Below are 8,637 nucleotides of genomic sequence, written 5' to 3' on the forward strand. Positions count from 1 at the left end.
TACCACGTTTAAAGTTCAAATAAAGGTTCCTTAATAATAACTACTAAGAATCAAGTATAAAATAATATTCAATTTAAAATATATAGAAACCCACGGCATGAAATCAGGTCTGATCGATTCGTTTGTGGCATCGTAGCTCTTAAACGCTTGAACCGATTTTGGTTAAGGTAATTTGGTCGGGACAATTTTTAGCTGAAAATGTTTATAAAATCGTTTTCTAAATCTTTTGGAAAGCGCTGTATCTGTTTTTACTGATAATGAAGTAATTTCATTTTTACATATTTTTTACCGATAGAAGTCCAGTATTCTTATTTGTGGTGGGTAAACAAGTTTTGTCAGGTAGACAGATTTGCATAAAAGTATATCTTTTTAAATACGGGATTTTTATCTCGTATCAAGAGCTGAGTCAGTCGTCATCATCAGGGATATATTGCTTGCTTATAAGCGTCTGTGTTTCTTACCATCTATTAACTCGGATAAATTCATACAACATCGAAATGTTAGTATAGGATTCGGTGACTAAACTAAGTAAACTAATACGATAAATATTTCTGTTCGCATAAAATGATTACTTAAATATCTACAAACAAAGATTTTACAAGATTAGTCGACAGTCAGTCGAGGTTGATTCTAACTATGTGTAAGGTATACGGTACGTACGTATATTTATAATATATTATAACCTGTATCAAATGACTATGTTGTCAAATATACAGGGATGGATGTTGTACCTTGAATCACAAGCTAAATGTATATGTTTTTGACGTGAAACTTCTTTATGCGCACGACACAAAAAAACAGACAGTGAATCGGTAAAAAACGTGAACGGCATCACATTGAAATGTTACGAAACTTGAATTAAAAAAACGCATCAAAATCCGTTGCGTAGTTTTAAAGATGTAAGCATATATAGGGGCAGGCAAACAGACAGCGGGAAGCGACTTTGTTTTATACTATGTAGTGATGATTTATTACAATTTAATGCCAAAACATAATCAATTATAAATATTTATATAAATTTTAACTCTCCGACGTTTAGTTTTGAATTTAGTACAATATTAGAAATAGCATTTGCTTATATAGGTGCTATTATCCCTACACACTTTGTTGCTTTTTGAGAATTTGAATATAAAGCAGTATTTGATAAAAAATTATCCATAGTACAAGTTAATGGTACATAATGTACCATGGATCATGTCCCAAGGTACCTAGATTCACTTCTACCGATTGCAGCTGGGAATGTTCTCTTCAACATGTATTCCTCAGTTTACTCTTGGAAACAACATCGTACACTCTTTTATTGTCTGAGCGTTCAGTAAAAGTCTGAATTGGTTTTCAGAGCAGATAAAACTTTTTATTTCACTTTACTACGCTATTATATTCATTGTGGCAAATGTCAGAACAAAATTTACCCTCTTAACATTTTAAGTTATGTTTAAAATTTAAGTTATGCAATAACAAAATACCAAAAGTAATTAATAAGCTTTGGTCTTGGTGGAATGTGATTTAAAATATAAAACCCAGTCAACCTATAAATAAATAAACCTGCAAAAAACAAAATTTTTTACTTTTTGTATCAACATATTGAGTTTATATTTTACTTGAAAACAAAAGCTCATGGACAATCATTCTCACGGTTGTTTGAATTCTAGTAAGTACACTTTACTTTTTTATATAATTGTTCCCTCATAAATAGCAATATTTTTCAAAAAACTAAAGAATGATTCGATTTACAATTTCTTCAAGACACAAAACTTTATCCTGCATGTTTTAAGATAGGCGGCAGGCACTTGTATACATAATATAGGCTTTTATATACCATATAAGTATCAAATTCATGTTTAAAATTTATAATTTATTACCAAAATATTATTTTGGAGGGTGGAATTGAATATAAATTTGTTACAAATTAACTTAAACGTTTTTCACACAAAAAAATTATTTATTGCTGAATATATATTTTTTTTAAATATTTTCTATTGAGAAAATTCATATGGAAAATATTTCATCGATATTTATATGCTAGAAAATTGTTTTTATCGTTCGTAGAATTATCTTTCTCTTTTATGGAGGTTTAGAAATAAATATGTGGCATTCGTATGACTACTTACACAGATACTTTTCTCGAATTTGAAGTTAAATATTTATTTTCAATTTTCTTCTGTTTTAATCAACAAGCCGTGTATCGGGCCTGTTACGATCCTTGAGGTCCACACGAATAACTTCCCAACATATTAAACAGTAACAAATAAATTTAAACTCGACCGATTCGAAACGACTCGACCGTATGGTATGAAATTCAAATTATTGTTATTACCATCCATTGTTATACCATAAGGTATACTAAGTTTAGTCCCAAGTTTGTGACGCTCAAAAATATTGATGTTTCAAACAAAATTTTGGTATAGGTGTTCATAAAATCACTTAGTCCATTTCCGGTTGCTCGTCTGTGATATCAAGCATATCAAACATATCAAGCTGAAATTTGTACAGCGTGGCCAGGACGTAGAAAAGTGATGTTGAGTTCGTAAATGAGCAACATAGACCAATTGGATCTTTGGTCAGTAGGCTATTCGTTTCGGATCTTTCTGATTCTTCTTCAGGCATTCTACAAATAAGACACTACATACAGTTTACGTGGTAATCATCTTATTGAACAATCCTGTATATTTATTGAAACTTTTTAAATGTTCATAAATTTTATTTGTAATTTTAATTCTTGATTATTCTAATTCGAAGGTAATTCAAATAAATTTGTACTGTTCTCAGAATTACACTTATAATTGTATCGAATGATAAATTGACGCTTTCATTCATTATAATATACATAACCCACCTAGAAATAACTAAAATACAAAGTTAGAAAGGTATCAAATAGACATTAAATTGTATACATTTATTTTAATCTAAATTAATAGTTGATAAGATAAACGTGTATTTAGAGTTGTATAAAATTATAATAGGCTTATAAAAAGCCTATTACTTTAGTAGTAATTTATTGCATCCTTGAATTTAGACTTTAGATAGTTCTATGTGTGATTTAATATATTATTCGAAAGAGAATAAGGAAACCTTAAATATCTTCATTATTGTTGTGTTTTGTTAGAAAGTATATTCGAATATTTAATTCTAAGTTCATTATTATAAAATATCTAAAATTACGTAGAGTTATCGTCTAATAAAATGAGTCTTTGATTCATAAATAAATAAAAGTCAATCGAATTATTGTCACTCACATCATGGAAGGGCGTCGTCAACAGGTGCAGGGGTAGTTTGGAATAAGTGCTCCCTCCTTGAGATTTAAAAAATTACCCCAATAATGTAATAAGGAAGCTAAGGAATCATATCTATCAAAATCAACCCAAAACCAACTTCGTTTTTGGAAAACGAACCATCTTATTAACGGATGTTGTCTTCAATAACAAAGAAATGGAGATACTGAACAAAGGACCCAAATACACACCAAAAATAAAATTTCATAAGCAAGTTGAAAATTTAATTGTAGATTCAGAACTTGCGCTCAAAAACCATAAAGACTCTCTGACAGTGGAATTAATAAAAAAAGAACTAACTAATATCCCGATCTACAACAAAACAACCGATACCAATACAATTAAAGAAATCAACAAAAAAATTGATGAACACAAATTAACTGTCACAAAAGCGGATAAAGGCAATTCGATAGTAATAATGAAAAAACAAGATTACATCAATAAAGTTGGAGACTTTTTTCATAAAGAAAAAATTCAAAGAGTATCTAAGGACCCCACAAACAAATTCCAAAAAGAAATTAAAAATTGCATTAAAAATTCGACCGCTGTTTTGAGTAACTTGGAGAAACTGAACATGGCAGAAATGAATCCAAGATCACCTGTATTTTATGGGCTCATAAAAATAACAGGTTGGCTGATAAGTCCCCGGTCTGACACATAGATGGCGTCGCTAGTATTAAATGCATATTATTTTTATATAGTACCAACCTTCAAATGATTCGTGTCAAAATTTGACGTCTGTAAGTCAATTAGTATGACTTACCAATAAGACCTGTGGTTTCATATATTGACTGTCCAAATTACAAGTTATCAAAGTTTTTAAACGTGTTTTTGAGAAACAAAATAAATCTATCAAATGACCATATCATAAAGGACTCCTTAGACTTAATTGGGAGACTAGATAAATTCAAATTCAATAATACATACAAATTGGCGTCACTAGACATAACGAACATGTATGGAAACATACCAGCTAGTGAATGTATAACAATTGTTGAAGAGAGATTGGAACAAAAAAATGTCAATCCCTTAATAATTTCTGAACTAGCAAACATGCTAAGAATTATTTTGGGACAAAATTACTTCTCTTTCAACAAAAAAGTGTACAAACAAACATCTGGCCTCGCTATGGGTTCCCCACTCAGTCCATTTCTTGCTGAGTTGTTTATGGACGCTTTCGAAACGAAAATATTAACTGCTCACAAAGCCACCCAGCACATCAAGTTTTGGTATCGCTATGTGGATGACATCATCATATGCTTTGATGGTACACAAAGACAATTGGAGACTTTCTTGGACATGGCTAACTCTTTCAGTAAGAAAATTCAATTCACCTTAGAAATTGAATGTGAGGACCAATTAAATTTTCTGGATTTGAACATCAAAAAAACAAAGAACAAATTGGATTTCAACATCTACCGTAAGCCTACTTTTACGGACACAACGATCCACTCAGACTCGGTTCATTCCATTAACCATAAATTGGCTGCTTACCAATCAATGGTAAACAGAGCGTTACAAATACCATTATCAAAATCCAATTTTATGGAAGAAATTAGCACAATTAAAACCATTGCTATTAATAATGGTTATGATCCGAACATGGTGGATTACTTGTTACGTAAAAGAAGGCGAAAAATAACTTTAAACACGGTATTTCCACATCAAAAACTTTTAACCAAAGAAAATTTCAAAGTCATTACCTATTTTGGTGAGTCATCCGAGAGGGTCTCCAATATTCTAAAAAATCAAGACATTAACACAGCTTTCAAACCACCACTAAAATTGGGCAACCTGATTATCAATAATAAAGACAAAATTGATAAAAAACACAGATCAGGTGTGTACAAACTTTCTTGTGCCCAATGTGATGCTAGCTACGTTGGACAATCAGGTCGATCGTTTGAAATTCGAAAAGCAGAACACCTACGCTCTTTCAGGTTAAAAAGAACAGATTCGGCTTTTGCCAACCACCTGATAGAAAATGATCACATTCCAAACAGTAAGCTAGAAATACTGCACATAGCAAAAAAAGGTCAAAGACTGGATGTGTTGGAAGGTTTGGAAATCCATAAACATAAAAAAAGACCCAACACTCTATTGAATGAACAAATCGAATGTTTCCCATCAAAGTTATTTTCACTAATCTAAATTTTATATTTTCAGACACGGAAGAAATATTCTAAATATTTATTTATATTTATTTATTTATTTGTAGATAATTCCAAGAATTTTTTATCAATATTCATTGTTTTTTATTTTTATTTTTTGACTTATTCAATGAAGATATATTCTAATACACTTTATTGAATATTATATTTTACTAGCTATTTGTTACGTAATTTGTTTTTAATATAATATGACGTATTTTGTTTTTCAAAAAATTGTTAAAAAAATTTTTGTATAAATAAGAGCCACCTGTAACGATGTCTTCACAGTTTCGACAATGGGATAAAACCCGAAACATGTCAACTAAATTTAAATAATTTTAAATAAAAAGTGGAATTGCAAACTTAAAACAAAAAGTTGTAAAATTAATTTATTTTACCTTTAAACAAAATAACGTCTATCGAAATAGATTATAGCTACTTTGAAAAGTTCTGAAAAGTTTACGACAATACGAATATTTTACATATTCGTAAAATCTCAAAATTTGAAGTAGGACTATTTTAATTTTGATTCGATCACATTAACTTCTACTTATAATTTTTTTTTTTGGAAAAGTGCGAATATAAGTTAAATTGACTTAAATATTTTATGTTATGCAAAGTTTTACTGAATATTGAATATTTTAAAGTCTGTTGGCATTCTGAAAATGTGCGTTTGTCCATGAAAACGTAAACTATAGGAAAGTTGATGCTATTTGATAAAGAATTCCGTTTTACATCTGTTGTTGACATAAAATACAGTGTGTTGTAAAACAAGATATTACCTCTTAAAAATTGTAATTCTTTAGTCATAATTTTCAGACAACCTATGTAATTCCATTATTCCAAATTGCGACACAAAACTAAATTGATTAGTAGATTCCAAGTTGAATTTGGCTTGAAAAACGGATTAGCTTGCAGTGAATTTTAAGTTAGGTAAACTCTGATATCTCAAGAAGGCAACTTTGATACTTATCGTGTTTTTTCGGACATCTTATACATTACAAAATTAATTTTAGATTACATCCAATAGGCATCTATCCCAGAAAGAAACTTTTCTTAAAATCAAGCAATTTAGTCATAATCTTTCATGTCGTTTGACGTACATTGCCCTGTATAATCTAATCAGCACTGTTCGTCAACAGCACGTAATGTCCTTCAAGTTTGTCCTGGACACAAAACGAGGCTTTTCTCGGGTGCTATCTCAAACATCACCAATCAAAGTCATGATATACGCAGGACTTTTCGTGCTACGCCGGGGATGCCTTCGAGGTTTCTCAACAGCCAAGACTCACTTAATCTTAGATTCATTATTTGTGGAATTTAGTCCAAAATAGATAGATCTGTAAAACCATTACCTGTTTGTTCTGTTGGTGAAATATCTTACTAATACTAGTATATTAAAAGTCATACGAATATACTGAAAATTCCTCTAGTTTAAAGAATAATGTCTTGAAACTTAACACTTTTTGAATTCGCGAGATATCAAAAAATATTTTTAATTTTTCCTTCTATCTGTAAAAATTATAACACGCGAAAATTTTTAAATTAACAAAAAAAAAAAAAAAATACAGTCGAATTGAGAACCTCCTCCTTTTTTGTTTGAAGTCGGTTAAAAATAGTCTAAATATTCAAGTAAGCATGAAAAATAATAATAAATTTACTTAAAAACTAAAATAGCCAGTTTATATTTTTAAAATCAATGATACAAAAATTTATAATTTAATTTAAATTATAAATAATTACATAATTAAATAAATTTAATGCTGGCCAGTTTCAGGTCAAGCGCGTTTTATTTTAAAATTCTATTACAGTTATTTCCAAAAGAAATATTAAACTATATCAAAAATTTATATTTCACATATTTGATTTAAAATGTTTGGTGAATTATATTATTTATTGAAGTAAATATTTATAATTAAATTATGATTTTAAATTTAAAACTTAAATATTGTCATTTTGATAACATCATAATAGAATGAAAATGCTTTGTTTAAAATTTAATTTTACAATGTATGATGATATATTTTGTTTAAATAATATAATTATGAAAATATTAACTCTAAGGAAACCGCTAGAACATTTTAATTTAGAACCATATTTCTAATAATTATACAGTAAGTACACTAAAATTAAAAAAATATTGATTTGCTCTAAATCCCATTTTATTGCACAATTCTTTTGCTTTGCCGAATTGAAAGTTAATAAATCATTTGTTAAAGATGTTGATTATTTTTGACAAGCTGTAATAATTTCTATTAATTTTTTTTTGCGGATATGGCAGAAAAATCTTCGGTAACAAAAATTTTTTCTCCCTTAGAAAAAATCGGGAAAAAATTGTTGTTTCTTTTTTCGATAAAACTCTCTATATAAGGTAATTTTGACCCAAAAAATACAAAAATTGGCTTTTGAAATATAATCCCAAATTGGCCACGAAGAGCCATTTTCTCAGAAACTATGCATTCAATCAGTACATAAACCCGATTTTTGTATTTTTAGGGTCAAAATTACATTATATACAGAGTTTTATCGAAATCGGAAACAAACATTTTTTCTCGATTTTTTTCAATTTTCTCTAAGGGGTACCCCTTAGAGAAAATCGAAATTTTCTTAAGGGATTGATGATTTTATGAAAAACTATACCAAAATTCTGTTCGTAGCATCAATATGTTTAGGCATGCGACTAAACTTACATGGTATAAAAATATATTTATAAAAATTATATAATAAAAGAAATACTCTGTTCGATTATCGGGTAAAAGTAAAAATATTTTGTGCAATTTGATTCAATAATATTGAATTAGTTGGTACCAGTACATCATATTTTGTTAATTAAATATCTTTATAAGTATCTTTATAAAATATGTATCGTTATTTTGTCAAAGCTAGAAAGCTTAAAAGTTACATTTTCTCTTGCTTAAATATTCTACTAAGCTCAAACAGCAAAAGCATTTCTTGAGTTATAGAAGTAATCATGATTAAATTTGTTGAACATACATCATTTAAGTTACGATAAAAAACTATTTTCTTAAAATCTTAAAACAAGCTAATATGCGTATTTTTTCAAAACTTGAATAATTTGATTCTTTATTTTGAGTGTTCTTTAATTAGCTTGAAAAATGGAGAAAAATTATTTGAGAAAAGTTGTAACTCTCGGATTTGTAGAGCCAATATATATAATTTTCACAAGGGGTAGAAAATACGAGCGAAAACGATTA

Source organism: Chrysoperla carnea, chromosome 1 (assembly GCF_905475395.1).
Source record: "Chrysoperla carnea chromosome 1, inChrCarn1.1, whole genome shotgun sequence".
NCBI classification, from domain to species: domain Eukaryota; kingdom Metazoa; phylum Arthropoda; class Insecta; order Neuroptera; family Chrysopidae; genus Chrysoperla; species Chrysoperla carnea.